We start from the raw sequence: 16,707 nt of genomic DNA on the forward strand, positions 1-16,707 counted from the left end.
TAGAATGCTAGAGGCAATGCTGCAGCCTGCTCCCTTGTGAACGGAGCCTGGTGTTGAAAAGGGGTTGGTGGTGATGGTGGGCACCTGAACACTGCACCCCAAAGCCCCTGGCAGGGAGGAAAGGTGAACTTTCAAATGAAGCCTCAAGTTCCAGCTTGCAGACTCCCAGGGAAGAGGTTCTCAGCTGGAGGCAGTGCCCTAAGCAGCATTGGAAATGTCAGGAAGACGAATTCAGCCTTTTCACTTTCATGGGATTCCCACCCCCAACAGCCCTTCCTTGTTCACCCCTATTCTTATTTCCCATGACCTCTCACACTTTGTGCTCCAGCAATTGCGAACATATCCTTTGTGCCTTGGCTGGGGCAGCTCACCTTATCTGCAATGCCTTCTCCATGCTTCATTCTGGAAACATTTCCTAAACATATATTATGTGCATGGCAGTGTGGTGTAATGGTTAAGGGCTTGGGATCACGCTCTGAAGCCATGTGGCCTAGGCTCTGTTCCAGCCTCTGCTACTGAACAAACGTAACACCTTGGGAAGTTTTAAACTTCTCCTTTATGTTCTCACCTGTAAAATGGAGCCAGAGACACCTCAGATGGCTGTTGTAGGGGAAAATAAGATAAATTATATGTAAAGCACTTGACAGAGGGCCTGGCACATAATGAACTCTCTTTCGATAAATAGATTAGATAGATAGATAGACAAACAGACAGGCAGACAGAGAGATAGATAGACAGGCAAGGCAGAGAGATTGATTGACTAATCAATTGGGTTGGGGGGATTGAATCATATCCCCCACAAAAGGCATGTTCAGGTCCTAGCCCCTGATCTTGTGGCTGTGAACACATTTGTAAATAAGACCTTTGAAGATGCTGTTAGTTAACGTGTCCAAACTGAATGGGGGTGAGCCTTAATCCAATAAGGCTAAGGATATGGCAGGAAGAAGCCACTAGAAGTCAATAGAACCCAGCAAAGAAAAGAGATGACAACACCACTTGCATTGCCAGGTGTATTAGTTAGATTCAGTTGTCAACTTGGCCAGGTGAGCATACCTAGTCTTGTTGCTGAGGACATAAGCCAATGGTACGTGAACCTCATCTGTTGCTAATTACATCTGCAGTCAGCTAGGAGGCGTGTCTGCTGCAATGAGTGACTGGTTTGACTTAATTGGCTGGTGCTTAAACGAGAGAGCGCAATGTGGCACAGCCTAAGCAGCTCGGCATTCCTCATCTCAGCACTGGCAGCTCAGCCCTTTGGAGATCCAGAAAGAAGTAACCCCAGGGAAAGTTGTTGGAACCCAGGGGCCTGGAGAGAAGACCAGCAGAGACCATCTTGTGCCTTCCCCGTAAGAAAGAACCTCAGTGGAAAGTTAGCTGCCTTTCCTCTGAAGAACCAACAAAATAAATCCCCTTTATTTAAAAGCCAATCCGTCTCTGGTGTGTTGCATTCCATCAGCTAGCAAACTAGAACACCAGGGGACAAAAAAGCCAAGGACCAAGGATTGCTGGCAGCCAGCACAGAATGCCATAGCCCTCAGGGAGAAAGCATCACCTTGCTGACACCTTAATTTTGGACTTCTCCTAGCCTCAAAACTGTGAGCCAATAAATTCCCCTTGTTTAAGGCAACCCTCCGTATGCTATTTGCTTTAGCAGCTAGGAAATGAAAACAGATTAGATAGCTAGCTAGCTAGATAGATACATACCCGTAGAGGAGGCATTTAAAGATAAAGATAGAGATATCAGCTCTTAATGTAAAATTCCATGTGCCAGGCACCATGCTGGGATTTGGAGATACTGGAGTAGATATGAAGTGGACAGGCAATTAAGGTACAGAGTAGGCTCTTAATCAATGTTTCTTTTAATTGATGTGAACTGACTTGCTCGTACCTCACCTATAGAGTGGTATAATGTAGTTTGTGAAGCAACCTAATGTTGGCCTTAAGAACTCAGACTGCCTCCAGCTAAGAATCTCTTCACAAGGAGTACTGAGTTCGAATCCCAGCTCCTCCTTTTTCAGCTGCATAACTTCAGGGAAATCTCTGATTTACTCTCCAAGGTTGTTGAAAGATTGTTGGAAGGACCAATAAGTGCTTTGGGCAACACAAAGCAAGTTAGTTATGATGTGTATTATCTGAGTTTGGTGTTAAGGCCAATTAAGATAACAAAGGAGAGGAAGGTTTGTAATATGCAATAAGTGATAGCTGTTCTTTTTCACATATTCATTCAATGACCATTAATTGAGCATCTACTGTGCCAGATGTTGGAGAGTTCACAGAGTTTTACCACATGATTTCTACAGGGCAAAAACTTCACACTTATGAATAAACAGGGGCTTCCAGGGAATGACAAGATGAAAAGGAAGACTCCATCACAGTGGAGTTTCCAGCACAGGGAGGCCAGAAAAGGAGATGCATTTGTAGACAGGGGGACTTCCCAGTAATCTGGAAAATCACATCCCTGGAGGACCCAATTTTGACAACCTCACAAAAACCTGATTCTGGGCTCAGCCAAAGCACCAAAGCCCTAAACACAAAGAACCCCAGGGAAGAACAGGGTGCAGAGTTCTTGATAAAATAAAAACTTCCACTCAGGAAAAGCCGTGTCTGGAACTACGCCAGGCACTTACATGCTTCAAAGTGGTTTATTTATACTTTACAACAGCCCTGCAAAGCAGGTGTCATTATGCCCATTTTATAGAGAAGAAAATGGAGACTCAGAGGTGTTGTAAACTGCCCAAGGATACACAGTCCTTTAATAGAACCGTCAGGATTCCAATGGAAGAGTGGCTGGTTCCAAGGTCCCAGCCCTCCCCTATGGAACTCCTGTGGCTTTAGGGCAACATTCTTTTCTCTCCATCATTAAAGCAGCAGAAAGAATTGACATGAGGATTGTGTTGTTAAGTCTTAGGATACTTGTGTGGCCAGGTTGTCCTTCCTAGCTCTAGCTCTGGCCCAACTGTGAAAGTATTTACTCCCTGTTAAGCTTCTATGCAGAGATGTTCCTCCTGTGTTCGTAAGTGTGAAGTTTTCGCCCTGTGGAAATCATGTGGTAAATCTCAGTGAACTCTCCAACATCTGGCACAATAGATGCTCAATAAATGGTCAATGAATGAATACTTGAGAAAGAACAGCTAATAGAGAATTAGAACTTATCCAGGCCTGTGAGCAGTAGGGAATGGTTGGCTGGTTCATCAGGGGTCTGGAAAAGAAAAAAGTGGAAGAATGGGACAAGGCTGGGGCAGAGGCACATGGAGGAACCTCTGGCAGGGAGCATGGAGTGAGAAGATCCTCGTGTCCCATGACAATGCCCACCAGAGAGCATCCTACACAGAAGAAGCACTAAGCCACCAAGGAGCCTGTCATTGTCCACAGTGGGGACATGAACAGAGTAGTCACAGCATCAGGGATGGATCCATGTGAGGACTAGAGGGCACACATTCCCACATTTCAAGGTTGAGCTAGCTCCTGCAGCTAACAAATGTCTCACCGACCAGTTGCAGAGACCAACACTGGACCCTTGAAATGATGGCCTCTCTTGAGCAGACTAACCAACCTCTGGGTGGCAAGTTGACTATTTTAGCCCCTTCCGCCCTAGAAGAAGCAGTAATTCACCTGGGTTGGAATTGATCCACACTCTGGGCATGGGTTACCTTTCTTGTCCACAGTGCTTCAGAAGGACTTACAGCGAATATGGTCCACCAATACAGGATCCTGTACATCATTACAGACCCATTACAAAAGGCACATGCCCAGGAGCACACTCTGGGGTGGAGGCCAAGGAAAGAAGGAATCAAGTTGGGGCAAAGTGGAGAAGTATCAGGGCCAGGGTTGGGGAGGGGGTACAGGCCAGGACATGCAGGCCAGCATGGGTGAGCTGTGTGACTGCAGACACTCTGCCTCTCCAGGCTCACAGCAATGCCCTGTACAGAGTTGCAGTGGGAGGGCATCTGTTCCTGTGTTCCCTGGGTGTAAGTTCAAGATCAACTCCAGGAATGGACAGCAGGAGTGTGTGGAGACCATGCCCATCCCCATTTACTATTCCTTGAGATCCCAGCTGGGGCTGTGGGGTGGCGAGGGCTGTGTCCTGGATCACAGATGCATTAACGATGTCAAGCTCTCCAAGAGGGTGAAGAAGTTCTAGATGTCACAGCTGCTGCCACACAAGCTGAACAGTGAGAGTCTGGACAAGAAGTCCACAGTAACCATGTCCTTGAGAATACTGGACATCATCAGTGAGGCCTACGGTTTCCTCAAGACCCCACAGAGGGACCTTTTTTCCAAGTTCAGAGTGGACCTAAAGCAAGGGATACTGCTGAGTTTGGCATGATAGGACACCAGCAACACCAGGATGACCCTGAGTGAAGGGTGGCCATCTGTGACAAGTACAAGGAGCTTGCTGCCCCAGAAGTGGAAGCCAAGGAGCTGCTTCCAGAATTTATGGTATAAAGCTACTGAACCCACACTGTGCAAGTGATGAACTGCAGGGGATGCTGCTGTTGCACTGCCCAGATAGATTGCTCTCCTCTTCTGATGACCCCTCTCTGAACTTGTCCTCAGCTGCAAAGAGCCGCCTTGTCCAAAATCAGGCCCCCTGCACAAGGGCAGCAGCATTCAACAGCTGGTCACTGTGAGGTTAAAAGGTCCAACACCCTCACCCCAGTTCAGGCCAACTGAAGAATCATCCATGGAGGACAGACTTAACACAACTCGGCAACATGTAGCCGAGCACATCCTTAGCAGTCAGACTCTTTTATGTACTTGCAGATAAAACAAAATCTGTTCTGAACTGGATTGCAAGCATTGTGCTGTGGACACACAGAAAAGTGGATGTGCAGTCCAGGGAGAAGGAAAGGAAATCCTCACAGAGGGGAAGGCATTTTGACCACACCCTGGAGGATGAGGAAGAGAATTCCTGGAGCAAAGAGCAGCACCAAATCATAGACCCAGCACACTTGCTTAAAGGTTGGCAGTGCCCTTCCCGGAACCCTGGTCCCAGGGTCCTATTCCAGGGTGCTCCCCCCTCTTCATTCTGCCTGGATGCTGCCATCAGCCTGAGGACCTATAACCACAGTTCTCTCCCAGGGGAAGACTTCGTCCATGCTGGACCTGGTCTGTTGACCTGTGAGGAGTGATTTTCACTGAACTGTGAGCCCTTTACTCTGTATATCTCCATTCCCCACCGCAACCCCTGCAGGGCCCCTGCAGAATGTTTTTACCTGCTCATTGCTTAATCGGCACTGGCTCTAATTACTCAGACTTCATCAGTCCCTCATTGATTAAACTTTCCCTCATGTTCTACTGCCAGAATCCAGGTTTTCTCCCTACCAGCCTTTCCCTATGGGTTGTGGTTTTGGGTACAAATGGTTTAGAAATGACTTCCCAGATGAACTGTTACTTTTTTTTTTTTTAACTATATAAGCAAGATAAATACATTACAGAAAGTGTCAGATTTTCAAGAACAGAAAAAAATAATTACCCATAATCCCACACCATCTGTTCATCTTAAGTCTTTTATCAAAAGTCTACAACATTTCTTTAACCTGTTATGATCATACTCTACATTTACTTGGGAATCCTGATTTTTCCATTTAATATCACGGTGCATGATTTTGTCCTATTTTTCTTTGTTAATAAACACATAATGTTCTGTCAAGTGGATGGACCATATTTTATTTAATCACGATTCCACTGTTTACCATGTAGGTGGTTTCCAGTTTTTCCCTACAGGGAACATCTTCCCACTTAGGAGTTTTTCCAAAAGGAGAATTATGTCCTCAGGACAGAGTCCCAGGAGAAAAATGACTGGGTCAGAGGTTGCCATATTTCTGGCTCTGGTTATACATTGTCAAATTGTTGCAGTGACCTCTGATTTTAAACTGTGATTATTGTAGTTGATGTTATTGTTCTTACGAAACTAATAGACGATTAGTGTGGGAAAATTAGAAAAGAAGTGGGTAAAAATCACCCATATTTCACATACCCAAAGATAATCATCCTCATTAACATGTTGGTATATTTCTTTCCAATCCATTTTCCCTTATGTAAGTTTAGGGGGTTTTCTGTTTGTTTCAGTGCATGGGTGAGTCAACTCTAAATAATACAGAGTTTTATTATTGGAGATAATACTCGAAATAAATTGGAGATCATAATTTCCCGTGAACATAATAGTTAAGTATTTTCCGATTTATTGCAAACTCTTTGTAAATATCAAGTTTAAGAAACGCATAATGTCCCGTTGAGGAGATGAATCCTCATTTACTCTCCCATTATCCTATTTGAGGACACTTAAACTGTTTCCAATTTTTTTGCTTTTAAAAAATGTTTGCCAGGAATAAATTTGCAAGTTGACTTAAAAAGTAATTTGTAAGTTGGGTAAATAGAAAAATTATGGAAACTCAGAAGAGTTGACTAATTGGTCTTGATTGTGTGAAAGATTAGTTTAAAACTTTCCCTTTGACTCATGAATGGAATTTAAAGCACCAAGGGTGTTTGTGTTGTGCTTCGTTTTGTTGGCAATCAAAGCCAGCTGGGTGGAAAGAGCCCTGATTGGGAGTTAGAGCCCCTGGTTCTAGGATGGCTTCACCTCTGCCCTGTGCCTTGGGCAGGTCACACAGCCCCTCCGGATCTAGTAACATCCGAAATGAGAGCAGCGGGTGTTGGCCCTGGGGGCTGCACAGACCTGGGCTGGTTCCCTTCCACTGCCACACCTTCAGACACTGGCCTTCGTTAAAAGTTTCTCGCAGTTGCTGACCGGACGGCTGCCCTGCAGGATTATCAAGGAAACCCAGTGTTTGCTGGCAGAACCAGTTCCCGGTGTTAAAGCAGAACCAGACAAGAGCAATTCCCATTATTTTCATGGGGTCCTTGCTGGTCCCCAAGATTCCCCCTTGGAAGGAGGGATTTTTGAACTTGAACTGTTCCTTCTAGAACGCTACCTCGTGGCAGCCCTGAAAGTTTGCTCCATGATCAAAATTTATCACCCTAATGTAGACAAGTTGGGAAAAATATGCTTAGGGATCCTGAAAGATAAGTGGCCCCCAGCACTGCAGATCGGCAGTGTTAATGGTGACCCATTAGCAAGTGATGGAGCCAGGCAGTGGAAGACCAAGGAAGCCCAAACCAGAGAAACAGCTAGAGCAGGAACTAGGTTATATGCTACGAGGAATGTTTAAATAGATCTGATTGTCAAGGGTGCATCGCTTGGGCTCTGCCAAGACTTCTCCATTTTTTGTTTGCATTTAATAAGCACAGCCTTAGAAACATTAAAGAATAAAAAGCCTAGACATCTTCAGTCCTTTGGTGATTAGATGCACATTAACAAATTCTGTCTTGTCCTGATTCACTGTTGTAAAGCAGGAGCAGAGTCTAGAAGTGTCATCTGGATGGTTGCAAAATATTTAAAAGCAGTGGCCCTCCTCTCCTGCTTTTATTCATTTTCCCCATGGTGGTTTAAGTATAGAGCACCGTGAATGAAAGGAGTCATTCCTTTCATGAAAGGAGCTGCAGGGGTGCGGATGTTTTTCTTTGTTTTATTTTTATTTTTGAGGAGGGAGATAGTTTTATTTTAAGCCATTAAGCACAGTTGATGCTGCTTCATATGTACAGACATGGAAAGATCAAGACTCTAAATATGTGGAAAAAAGCCCCAAGAGGCACAACAATTATGGTGATTTAATTAAATGCATTGGTTAAAAGGAGCTAACTAGTTGTTCTCTAGCATACACCTCTCGCCAAGTCTAAATTGTTTTAGATGCTGTAAATGGACAAGATGGTAATGTTCAACAAATATCCCAGCCCTCTCTATTTTATAAAATAACATTGTGACTCTGCATGCGAGTGCAGAATCCTCCCTTCAAAACATAGAGAATCTTGTGGACAATGACTGTGACTAACTGTACAAATATGTGAAAGCTCCTTCGTGAACAAGGAGCTAATAATAAGAGAGTGGGATATGGGGGGAAATGTACCTGTTGCAAACTATGGGCTAGAGTTAACGGTAATATCTTAATATTCTTTCATCAACAGTAACAAAGGAACCACATCAAAGCTAGGGGTCAATAATGGGGGTGGGGAGGTATTAGGCGTTTCAGGTTTTCGTTTTTATTTCTTTTTTTGGAGTAAGGAAAATGTTCTAAAATTGATGTGGTGATGAATGCACACTATGTGATGAAACTGTGGTAGGTGACTATATCTCAATAAAATTCCATTAATAAAAAAAAGAAGCTTTTGACCATTTTGTATGGCTTGTCTGGACACTTGGTAAATCTTATGTTTTAGTAAAATGTACTTTGTTATTCTAAAAAAGGCAAACAAACTTCGCAATCGCTACGTCTGAGTTGTCCTCGTTGCTGTTTGTTTTCTACCTGATCCAGGCTCACTGGGGGCGAGGCTGGGGTGGGGGTAGAGCAGAAGGAGTGAGGGGCATGGAACAATCAGGCACAAGCCATTAAATACGGTTGATGCTGCTTCATATGTACAGACATGGAAATACCAAGAACCTTACGTTGAAAAAAAGCCCCAACAGGCAGAACAGGGTGATAAGGCGCTATCATTTGTAGAAAAATAAACTGCCAAATATAGACACAAAGAGAGAGAGGTGGGGGTGGAAAGAGTGCAATCAGGACTGGGAAAGCAGCAGAGGGCCTTGCAGTCACCCAGCGCTGGCGCCCACAGACGAGGATGGGTACTTGGTTTTACACAGACATGAAGAGTTCTGTTCACCGAAGAGGTCGTATGGTGCATGACAGGTGTTAACTAAGAAATACCAAATGAAACTGCCAGGCAATCAAGGAAGTTATTCGGGATTTTAGAATTGCAGTTCGGGGAGTAGAGATTCAGGTAACAATCCAAATGGTGTCTTGTCCTAGCATTTCCAGGTGAGGGTTTTTAAAGGAAAAGAAGACTAGACACATTGTCCTGTGGGTGGTGGATATTTGGAGCGGTCCACCCTTCAGTTTGCTAGTTAACTAAGTTCTTTATCTTGTGGCTTGTTTACGGTGTCCAGATGTTCTTAGCAAAGGTCTTGAGGCACATCATTGCCCGAAGCGTTGCGTACTGGGGAGAGGAGAGGAGAAGTGTGGGAGGGCGTGGGGTGAGCAGGAAATCCTGCCCTAGGCGGTGCACATGATGGGAGGAAGAGAGGACCCTTGAAGAAGAGCTGTCTCCCGGGGCCTGAACTCCACTGCTTTTGACTCTTCTGCCCACCATTTTGATGCAAGCTCCCCTCTCAAGAGGCTGGGCTGGCAGGTGGTGGGAGTAGTGGTGGTTTTCTTGCTCTCTCCTCACCTCCTTCCTGTTGGGGTCAGAAACAAGGAGCAAGCAAAGGCCGGACTGACCCGGATGTGCTAAAAAAATTCCTCTTCTGACCTCTTACCTACTGCCTCCTAAAGGCAGGCGGGATCCAACTGTTCAGTATTTCCAAGTCTTTGTTTATTCCCGAAAAATGACTCCAGAAACAGAGATCAAAATCTTGTCTTTATAATGAAAGCTCATGCTTTAGAGTGCTCGCTCAGGGCCTGGCATGGTGGGCTGTGCTTCATGTGTGATATCCCATTTGATCCTCACAACAACACAAATAGATGCATTATTTGTCCCCAGTTTATCAGTGAAGAAACTGAAGCACCAAGAGGTTAATTTACTTGCTCAAGATCACACAGCCAGCTGGTACTGGAGCAGGGATGGGAAGCGTGTGCCCTAAAGGACACTAACGCATCTCACACTGACAAAGCTGATCCGAGGACGGGGCGTCCACCTAAGGCCAAAGGGAGCTTATGAAGACATCACTCCTTTTTTTTTTTAATTGGCAAACCAAAACAACATACCAACATGATCATTCTTAGCATACAAACATTTCATATATGGTATTCAATCAATGGCTCACAATGTCATCTTTTTTGAGGCATCACTTTTGAAGGAGACTGGTCTTGCCATTCAGTCGTAGCTGTGCCAGCAATGGGTGGAGCGTGAGGCCCTGGAGCACAGCTCACAGGGGAACGTTAGACACCTGCACCCCGAAGAGAGAAAAGCTACAGTCTCTGGTCTCTGAGTGGAACCTCAAGTGGGTAGATGCAAGGGCATTACTCCAGCACCCTGGGTCTCACCTTACTCATGTTAGAATCATCTGAGGAACTTTTTTTTTTCCAAATTTATGTTTATTTGTTTTATTTTATTTTTGTTTTATTGTTATTTTATTTCAATTTGTTTGTTATTGAAAATATTTTAACACACAAAATAAAACGTTAACATAATCTGTAATTCACAAAGTCATCATTTAGTTGCGTATTCATCATTTCTTAGAACATTTGCATCCATTCAGAAAAAGAAATAAAAAGACAACAGAAAAGGAAATGAGACAAAAACAGGAAAAAACCCCACGATTATACCTACCATACCCCTTACCCCTGGCTTTCACTGATCACTAGCAATTCAAACAAAATGAGGAACTTTTTAAAATCTACCTCTCCCCGACCATGCCCCCACCCACCCCAATTAAATCAGACTGTCTGGGAGTGGGGCCCAGGTATCTGTAATTTTGAAACTCTCCAGGTAATTCTGATGCACGCAGCTCAGTTTGAGATCCACTTCCTGGCAGGATTTTCCTTGTGGGACAATAAGGTGGAAGGGTGGCTGTTTCCCTTTCATATTAATTTTGGGATGTAAGGGTGTGGTGGATAACAGCTGGGAGCCCCTCTCAGTCTGTTAGGCTTCAGGACAAATTAGTTTTGGTGATTCCCTCTGTGATGGCTGAGAGCCAACACCAAAGCAGTGAGAGTGTTTATGGTGGGGGTCTGGGCTGTCCTCTCCAAGGGCTGGGACACAGCAAGGACTGGTAGGTGACTGAGTGGTCCAGGGTTGGGATTGCCCAGAGAGAGACCTCAGAGGTCTCCCAGCTTGGCCCAGAGATAGCCCCAACTGGTCATGTCCTACTGAGTTTCTGCATCTCAGAGCCAGAAAGTATCGTCTATGCAAAAGATATAGCCTCCAGTGGCAGTAACCCAGCATCCATTGTAGAATTTTCATTGCCTCAGGAGATGACCTGCTCCACGCCCAATTACTCTCTTGACAAACAGCTCTTCCTTGAACTAAGCTAAAAGCTCCCTTCCTGGAACATCCAAGCCATGGCTAGATCTATACAAACAAGAATTCTAGTTTCATCTCAAAAGAACTGCCCTTTGGACACAAAATAAATACCCAAACTGGCTCTGTCCTGGGTAAAGAGCTTCATGGCCTTGAAGTCCATTCCAGCCCCTCGTTGCTCTATTTAAGCATCTTAGGGTCCCTCCATCGATATTCATGATGCCACCAGGTACCGAGTGATAGCGTGTGCTAGCAGCCTGGGTCCCATCTGTACTCTACAAATCCTCATCACAATGCTGCAAAAACAGTTTCTGTGATAAGCACATTACAGATAAGGAAACTGAGGCTCAGAGCTGTAAAGTCACTTGGCCAGAGTCACATGGCACGTTGTTGGTGGAACTGGGGTGCAGACCCAGGCCTGCCTGACACCAGGACTCACTCGTCTCAGGGCACCTCCCCTATGGGGGTCCCTCCCAGGGTCTGCCCAGAACAACACGCCATTGCAGATGCCCTGGGCGGGCCTCCGGAAGCACTGGGACGACCACCTCGCTTGACCTAGAGACCCTCTGCGTCTTCTACCCAAACGTGAGGTGGGCTTCAGTGCCCTCCTTTCCATACTGGCCTGCCACACACCAAGTTTCGGACTCCCGGGAGATGGAATCACCACTCCCAGAAGAAAGAAACAGCGTCACTGATGTAGTTTGCCCCCAGCTCCCTCGACCCACCCTGGGTGTAGTAAAGATTGAGTTTCTCTCCCAAATGTTTTCTTGTTTTTACCACTTCTATTTCTCAGCACTTCCTTTGGAACGAGTCTCTGATCCTTCATATATATTGTGTTATTTGAAAAATGCAAACAATATGAGAAAGAAAAATTAAACAGCCCATAGAGTGATGAAAATGTTCTAGAATTAGATAGTGGTGGGGTGCTGATGTGCAAATTTATGAAAATACTAAAAACCACTGAATTGTACATTTAACTGTACATTTATGGCATGTGAATTATATCTCAAAAAAGCTGTTAGTTTTTAAAATATATATATATCTCATAAAACACATGTTTTTAATGGCTTAGAGTGAACTTGGAAAGGTCTGGAAGGTATGAATTATATGATATGTGACATCTTAAATATCTTTTTTTTTGTATGCTGTGTGGTAGGGGCATCTCATTTCATTCTTTTCCATGTGAATATCCTGCTATCACAGTGCCATTTGTTGAATTTTTGGGGGGGGTGGGGGAGTGCATGGGCTGGGAATTGAACCCGGGTCTCCCACATTGAGAGACCTACCTAAACTACATTGAGAGAGAGTTCTACCTAAACTACCTGTGCACCCCTTAAATATCTTTTTATCATGGCCATGCTCAATTTGTATAAATTGACTCTGCAAATCTGGCCGTCTTTAAAATTCACTCATTACATAAATGAATGTTCTTGAGAGTTGTTGTGGAAAGCAGAGCAGCTGAGGCAGCCTTCTCTGTGCATCTCGGCTCATGACTAAAGTTGAGGAGCTGGCAGGCTGAGCTTCTTAATGCAGTTTACACTTATTGCTGGTTCTGAAGAATATCTATAGATAAGGCCTGAGTGCCGTATTTCTTCAAATCTAAGATACTATTGATTGCAAGGTACCCCACTATTGCAGGGATCTCTAAGAAAGACTATAACATATTGTTTTCTTATCAAATCAGCTATAAGATACATCCCAAATTCAGAGATGTTAAAATGTGAGGGAAAATGAGTGTCTCTGAATCAATGAAATGTGGTAAAAGGCTTTTGAGGTGAAATACATTGGGGAAATCTTTTGAGTTCAACAGGCCTCCTTCCTGCAGGACTTGTCAGCTTTGAATATGCTCATGTGTGCTATGAACTTATCAGGAGAGGTAAGGAATGAGGTCTTCACACGAACATTGATCCACAGATGCTTTTTAAACAGAGCATCTCAAGGAAGGGGCGTTCTGTGGCATCAACTCAGAAAAAAAGCTGCTTTAAGGAAAAGAGGAGCTTGGGGATTGTGCCAAAAAAAAAAGACACACACACACACACACACACAAAAAAAAAACCCCTGGGAGTATTTAATTCTGAGGAGATAAAGTGCAAACACATACTGGAAGCAGGACCTCAGAAAGTTTTTTGAAGGAAACTGAGATGAGGTCAAGAGAAGGCAGAAGAGATGGAAAGAGACACCAGAGAAGACACCTTAAGAAAAAGAATCCAATCTTCACCCTAAGAGAGGGAGAACATAACTGCACACAGCAACTTCCTTCCACAAAGTGCAGTATGGAAAGGGGGAAGGAAATTTATCGTGGTGTGCTGGTGTGAATCTGTGGGGGACCCCAGAAAAGCCATGCCCTTTGATCCTCATTCAATATTGCTGGGTGGAAGCATTTTGATTGTTTCCATGAAGATGTGACCCACCCAATAGTGGGTGGTAACTTTTGATTAGATGATTTCCATGGAGGTGTGTCTCCACCCACTGAAGATGGAGTTGCTTGCTGGAATCCTTTAAAAGAGGAAACATTTTGGAGAGAGTCTCTTTTTTGGTAGAGCCACGAGAAAGCCAGCAGATGCCACCATGTTCGCTATGTGCCCTTCCAGCTGAGAGAGAAACGTTGAACGTCATCGGCCTTCTTGAACCACCGTATCTTTCCCTGGATGCCTTTGATTGGACATTTCTATAGACTTGCTGTGATTGGGACATATTCTTGGCCTTAGAACTGTAAACTAGCAACTCATTAAATTCCCCCTTTTAAAAGCCATTCTGTTTCTGGTATATTGCATTCCAGCGGCTAGCAGACTAGAACACATGGAGAAAGCTGACAAGCACTACCTCAGCCTGGAGACCAGCATCACCATCAGCAGCTCTAAGTCATGTTGATGGTTTGTACCCTTGACAAAGCATGATGAGATCACTCCACCTCTGTGGTGTTCCTCCCCCAAACCCATAACCCCAGTCTAATCATGAGAAAAGCATGAGGCAAATCCCAATAAAGGAGCCTCCTACAAAACACCTGGCCAGCACTCCTCAAAACTGTTAAGCTCATCAAAAACAAAGAGGCGCTGAGAAACTGTCACAGCTGAAAGGAATCTTAAGGAGACAGGACAACTAAATGTAATGTGCTGTCCTGGAGGGGGTCCTGGAAGAGAAAAAGGACATTAGGTAAAAACAAGAAAAATCTGAGTAAACTATGGACTTTAGTTAAGAGTAATGTATAATATTGGTTCATTAATTATAACCAATAGACCATACTAATGTAAGATGGTAATAACAGGGCACACAGGGGGAGAGGTACAGGGAGAATATGGGAATGCTTTACTATCTGCTCGGTTATTTCTGTAAATCCAAAATTGTTCTAAAAATAAAGTCTATTAATGAAAGGAAGGAATGGAGGAAGAAAGAGGAAGAGAGAAAGAAATAGGGAGAAAAAGGAAGGAAGAGAAGAAGAAAGAAGGAAGGAAGGGAGGGAGGGAGGGACGAAAATTCCCAGGAAATGATCTTTGCCATTTGGGTGGAGGGGGTTGGGGTGAGAAAAGACTGTGCTGGAAACCACATTCTGACTTGAACCTTTGGTGGTTCAGGTGAATTTTCTGGCTGAAATGCCAGAAGCCCACAGAGGAAAATGAATCAGAGGGTTGTAATTAACATGCTGAGGTTTTCTCAACCAAAACTCCATTCAGGTGACCTGAAAATGGGTATGCTTTAAATCAAGACTCTTCAGGAAAACTCTAAGATGGATGATTAGGTCTATTTATTACTGAAGTGGAAAAGAAATTTTTAAAAGGCCGCTGACATAGCAATAGGAGATTTCAATTTGAGTAGAGTTAGCTCTAGATTTGTGATAAGAATGTGGAAGCTTCTGTTTGTTTTTTGCATGGACAGGTACCAGGAATCGAACCCAGGTCTCCAGCATGGCAGGTAAGAACTCTGAGTGCTGAGCCACCGTGGCCCACCCACATGGAAACATTTTAATGAAAGGGAGTTGGTTTGGGTTTTCAAATGCTTATTCCAGTCAGACCTGATTCCTGGTAAATGCTCAACAAATTTACATTGACTTACTGTTGGCTTATTTCTACAACAAATATGTTTAAAATATTTAACTGCATAGGAACTAAGCTAAGTTCCTTTGGAGAAGTCATCCAGGTAAATAAAAAAGAATTCTTGCCAGCCACATAACCAGAAAACTCTAAAGTTCATTGATTCTAAGATGCGTATTTTTTAAAAAATGTTAACATCTCTGCAATTGAGGCCTGCCTTTCAGTGTGGCCCACCAGCAGCAGTCCTGACATAGCTGTCACTGTACATGTTCATATGTGGTCCAAACTCTTCGTATTGCCGTCACCTTCAACTGAAGTAAGTGCATGGTTGATTCTACATGTATGGAGTTTAATTACCTTTAGAAATAATTTTTTTTAAAGATTACAGTATGATTCAGCACTGAAGCAAAAAATGTCGGCGTGGGCACAGAAAGGCATAGAAACAGCACATGGGGTCTACACTTAATAGTAGAGTAACAAATATTTGTTATTAGAGGAATGACTGCAGTTCCATATTTTTTTGCAAAGTTACAACCAAGTGCTTATGGTTATGATATCTAAGAATGAAAGTAAAAGAAATAGAATTAGTATAAGGTGTGTTTTGTTACTGAAACTCATGCCAAAGGAGAGCTGACTACATGGCAAGCAATGCACGGGAAGGCAGAGGAAAACAACTGAATCCACTGGAATAGATGAAAGAAGCATCAAAGTAGCGCAAGCAAAGCGGGGGATGCACTGCTGCCCAGGACCATCATCAACACATCAAACATCAAACTGTCAGGGGCTTCCCACACTGACTTTGTCTTGACTTCTAGCAAAATGTGGTTCAATTGAGGAAAACATAATTAGGAATTTAATTACAAAGAAAAGTGCAAACTTGTCCTTAGTATTTTTCTGCTGGCCTCAAAATTGTACTGGCAATGTAGACACTCCATGTGATAAGAAAGCATCATGTGATGAATTAATTTGTGGTGATTTTTCTTTCTTAGTGGCATATAGAATAATGGTGTTTCATACATGGGTAGTATCTTTAGTTTGCTAAAATATAGTGTGTGTGATGAGGGTAGAAAATGAACTGTCTTCCTTTAGGAAATTACCTTGATAACTCCTGAAGGAACATAAAGATGTTGATAGAATTGAGGCAGCACACTGAGCATCAGTAGCTGCTGACGTCATAAAAAAGAGGCAACCAGACCACAGCTGACTCCTGACAGAAGTCCACAACCCCACTGGCGAAGTAGTCCTCCTGAAGAAGTCAACCTGAACCAGATCATGCCTTTAGAGCCAACAGCCATTTTATAGGAAATACGGAGAGCAGAGGACATGCTAAATGACACCAGACTGCAGAAAACAATGCAAAAGGCCCAGTTTCTTCAATAAATAGCCATATGGGAGAAAAAAATAGGACAGGGAGGCAATCTATAAATTAAAATATATTTAAAAGACATATCATGGATTTAGTGATTCACTTCCAAAGAATAGAGTATGAAAGACGGACAAAGGATAATGTTGCAGTGCAGAAACCAGGCAGACACCATCTTAACCAGTGGTGGAGGTTGGCAGCACCAATGAACTAGTAGGGAAATTGTGAAGTCCTGATATG

At 43.7% G+C, this 16,707-nt stretch overlaps 1 pseudogene; it reads left to right on the top strand.

Moving 5' to 3' along the window:
• Positions 1-4,141: 4,141 nt before the first annotated feature.
• On the top strand, positions 4,142-7,172 carry LOC143656809 (ubiquitin-conjugating enzyme E2 N pseudogene; annotated as a pseudogene).
• The last annotated feature ends 9,535 nt before the right edge of the window (positions 7,173-16,707 follow it).

The sequence above is a fragment of the Tamandua tetradactyla genome, chromosome 15, assembly GCF_023851605.1.
Source record: "Tamandua tetradactyla isolate mTamTet1 chromosome 15, mTamTet1.pri, whole genome shotgun sequence".
NCBI lineage: Eukaryota > Metazoa > Chordata > Mammalia > Pilosa > Myrmecophagidae > Tamandua > Tamandua tetradactyla.